At 35.7% G+C, this 4,651-nt stretch overlaps 1 pseudogene; it reads left to right on the forward strand.

Annotated features, from left to right (window-relative positions):
* The first annotated feature begins 4,042 nt into the window (after positions 1-4,042).
* LOC145286777 (U2 spliceosomal RNA) lies at positions 4,043-4,166 on the forward strand (annotated as a pseudogene).
* The last annotated feature ends 485 nt before the right edge of the window (positions 4,167-4,651 follow it).

The following is a 4,651-nucleotide window of genomic DNA, read 5'->3' on the forward strand; positions in this document are numbered from 1 at the left end:
AATATGTACATCAATACGTTGGTAAAATAATCATTTCGTTGCTTATACAGCTGATAATCACAATGACGATGACGATGATGATGATGATGATGATGATGATGATGATGCACACCGAACAGTGCAATTAAAATAAAACCTTTGCAAGCGCTCAAAGTAAATTTTACTAAATGTATGAAGAACAGAACAACTCGACTCGACAGAAAAATAAGCTTCTGGGCAATATATTGGAAAAGCGACAACGTCCCAACTGCCATAGCGGAAAGAAGAAGTAAAGGAAACTAAATAAAGAACAGAAACTGAAATTCATGATGAAAGCATCAATACACTCTGAGAAGATATCAAACCACACTTTAATACATACTGGTTTTAAAGATTCACAACACTACATGAAAATTTATAGAAAACCTGAACTACATAATACCGACCTATCTGCTTGTCGCAAATCTACGTATGTCTATTCAGCAAAATATGATTTACATCTTGAAGTAATGCTAGTTTAGAGATAACAAAATATATGCGTATGCACTCTACCTTCTTGTACGTTGAACAGTGCATTCAATGTAATACAATAAAATATTGCTGTTGGAAATAACAGTATATACTAATAAGTTGTTCATATACCCAAACATGAAGACCCCTAAATTAAATGAGTTTATCTGCTTTTACACAGATATAAACTTCCACTTCCTCACTCTCATTCTGCAACAAATATTAAAAGCGCGCCTACCAAACACTCAACATTACTTATTATTCGGTTGCAATACTTTTCCATATTTTTCACATCCGAATTTGTGATCTTTTGAATATCTGGCTGAAATTCTGAGACCCAACTCTAATGAACAGAAAAATAACATTTATGTATACTGATCACCTGATTAGCACAAAGGAATATCTGTTAGGATGTTTTTTTTTAGACTCGAGTAGTTTCAATTCATTTAGTTCAAAGAAAATAAATGTCTTTCCACTCTTAAATAAAAATACTTGCTTAAATAGGTCTTGGTATAATATTTCTACTTTAATCATTCAAACACGGCAGTGTTTGAATATATGGTAAAGTGGCATTTTTAGTAATTTAGAACTGATTTAAAGCTTCATCGCTCAATTATTTTTTAACCAAATTTCAAACAATTATTACAATTTATAGATCACCTTCCCAGCTATATTGTGAAAAACATTTTTTCAATTTTCGTTCAGTAAAACAAAAGTTATGATGAATTTACTGGTGTTCAAAATCGCAAGAAAACATAAAAAGGTGAACGACGTTTTTACGACTGGTTTCTATAGCAACCATGTCGGTTCAGCGACTACTGTTGCTACCAATTTACCGATCTCGCGAAAATGAAGTGAAACAGAGAGAATAAAAAAATGAAATGGATATAATTGGGGAAATTTTATTGAAAGCAGACATGTGCCGTAAATTGTTATTACATATGTGTATGTTATGCTTATAGGGGCAAAAAAAAGACTGAAATTAAACAAAGAACAAGTGAATTTACTGAGAGCCTGGAAAATCATGGATTACAATAGAAAAATGCGAGCATAAAATATATAGTTAAGCTTAAACATGGCAAAGTAAAGGACTAGTTCTTAAAACTGGAATAGAAAAGAAGATATTCTAATAAAAAAAATATAAATTTATAACTTAAAATATTGCAGCATTAAGCATTTTTAAAAATTCAATTCACAACATTATATACTCAATTCTTAATGCTCGCATTTTTTTTATTGTAATACAGGGTGACCCCCCCCAAAAGAAAACAAACAAAAGCTAAATGGAGGCCATCTAGAACATATGCTGTAGAATGGAGAAAAAAAGGCCAAAGACCCTAATGTTTTGATTTGATGTTTTGAATATAATAAACTAGTTATGACCAAAGTTTCATTTCATTCGGACAAAGCACTAAGAAACGGGGCCTAATTAGAGTAGGGGCCCGTTTTTTTGGGTCACCCTGTATAATAATTATTTTAATAATGTCATATAAAAAACTATGTCAAATACCGTGTTAGGTACTCATTCAAAAGCCAATTCGGTATACTGACATATGTAAAGTCATGTTTGAAAATCAGTTCATAGGACAGAATGTCAATAAAAAGAAAAAAAAAGAGAATCAGTATACATCTACAAGAAACATACAATTTATTTCATCTTTCGTTGCCTTTCTTTCGGTAATTCGCCTTATTTATTCGTTTCCTCATGACAAATTCAGCTAAAAGATGGCTTCTATGTGGCAATCTTCGAGCTGCCCATAACATATATGAGAACTATATAGTGTAATCAAATCGTTACTTTCTACAAAATGAGGATGTCTAAAGCGACAGATAATAAACACATTTTTATACGCGTGCTTGTCGCTTTGTTTTTCTTGAATATTCTGTCTGTTCGACTGTTGTATGAAAAAGATAAAGGTTGACTAAGAAACGCAGATCTTGAGACGATACATACAGATGCTGTTTGAGCGTGAAACTAGAAATCCTAAAGGATTATAAAATATATCGCTTATAGAAACAAACTAAAAACATTATATTCATATGATAAACTTAATCTATATATCTACTAGCAGGAGTGCCCGGCGTTTCCCGGGTGTTTGGAGGTGTGTGCTGAGCAGAGAAAAAAAAGAAACGTCAATTTTTTAAAACTTAACCCCTATAATGACCCCTTAAAATTTATTGTCTTGGGCTCTAATCAAGTTATTAACTTAGACCGCTGTCCAAAGGACCTATACCTAAAATTTCAAGTGTTTAGACCAAAAATTGTTGGAGGAGTTTGGTAGAGTTCTCAAATGTCAAATCGTTGAACTTTGACCCTTTAACAGACAAATTTCTGGCCGAAACGCGATCACATAGATTTTCCCGAATCTCAGTACCCTGTAGAGCAAATTTTCAGTCTAGAGACTAAAAATGGACAGAGTTATTGCGTAGGGAAATGTACACAAACAGACAGACACACAGACACGTACACTTTTATAGATATAGTAGCATTTCAACCCGGCGTTGCCCGGGTGTTTGGAGGTGTCTGCTAAGCCAAAACAAAAAAGGGGGGGTAATTTTTTTTAACTTTGACCCCTATTATGACCCCTTAAAATGTATTGTTTTGTGCTCTAATCAAGCTATTAAGTTAGATCCACGTCCAAGGAACCCATAGCTAAAATTTCAAGTGTTTAGACCCAAAATTGTCGGAGGAGTTTGGTAGAGTTCTCAAAGGTCAAATCGTTGAACTTTGACCCCTTAACAGCCAAATCTAAGGACCTTGTATATCAAATTTCGAGTCTGTAGACTAAAAATAAACAGAGTTATTGCGTAGGGAAATGTAGACACACAGACACGTTCACTTTTATAGATATACTAGCATGGGTGCCCGACGTTGCTCGGATGTGAGGTGTATGCTGAGCAAAAAACAAAACAAAACAAAACAAAAAACAGTCAATTTTTTTTAACTTTAACCCCTAAGCCAAATTTGTGGCCGAAACCCGTTCACATAGATTTTCCAAAATCTCAGTACACTGTATATTAAATTTCGAGCCTGTAGACTAAAACTTGACAGAGTTATTGCGTAGGGAAATGTATACACAGACACACACACACAGACACGTTCTTTTTTTAAAGATATATATATATATAGAGAGATAGAAAGATAGATAGATAGATAGTTTGTTTTAACAAAAATATATGCGCAAACATAAATATATATGGAAAGAACTTTGTGTTTACTATAAACTTTATTCCCAAATATTATGCAAGTATAAATAAAATTGTATTCTCTTTTTAAACAAATAGAAAAGCGACTTGCTTTTTTCTGTGGTTCTTGGCCTTCGGGCCAGGATCAGGGTGTGGTGTCTGTTCCGGCAGATACTGCAAGCAAAGACCATATGTGGGGTTACCTCCACATATCAGACCTTGGTCAATGTAGGGGCAACCCTTTATACCAATTGTCACTATCCAGCTCCCATTTCCCACCCATCGGGAGTTGGTCCCCTTCCCCCTCTCTCTCCCTCCACATTAAAAAACGGCCTTGTGCCTAATTTGCTCAGTGGGGAAGCAAATAAATACTTCTTGGCCTTCGGGCCAGGATCAAGTGTAGTATCTGTTCCGGCAGATACTGCAAGCAAAGACCATATGTGGAGGCAACCCCACATATAGGACCTTGGTCAATGTAGGGGAAACCCTTCATACCAATTGTCACTATCCAACTCCACTACTCCCCGGGGAGTTGGCCCCCTTTTCCCCTTCACTCCTCACATTAAAAATCGGCCTTGTGCCTAATTTGTTTGGCGTGGGAGCAAATAAACACCCTATTGTTCGTGGCCTTCGGGCCAAGATCAAAGTGTAGTATCTGTTCCGGCAGATACTGCAAGCAAAGACCATTATAATACCTTGGTCAATGTAGGGGAACCGTTCATACCAATTCTCACTATCCAGCTCCCTTACTCCTCGGGGAGTCGGTTCCCATTTCCCCTTCACTCCTCAAATTAAAAATCGGCCTTGTGCCTAATTTGTTCGGTGGGGGAGCAAATAAATACCTTGCCTATTTTCTGTTGTTCTTGGCCTTCGGGCCGGGATCAAAGTGTAGTATCTGTCTGCAGATGCTGAACTTGAGATTATTTGTACCAGTCAATGGGAGGGAAATCCTCTATACTGGAACAATTATTTTATT

Source organism: Euprymna scolopes, chromosome 10 (assembly GCF_053919585.1).
Source record: "Euprymna scolopes isolate OS-2025 chromosome 10, ASM5391958v1, whole genome shotgun sequence".
Classification (NCBI taxonomy): Eukaryota; Metazoa; Mollusca; class Cephalopoda; order Sepiida; family Sepiolidae; genus Euprymna; species Euprymna scolopes.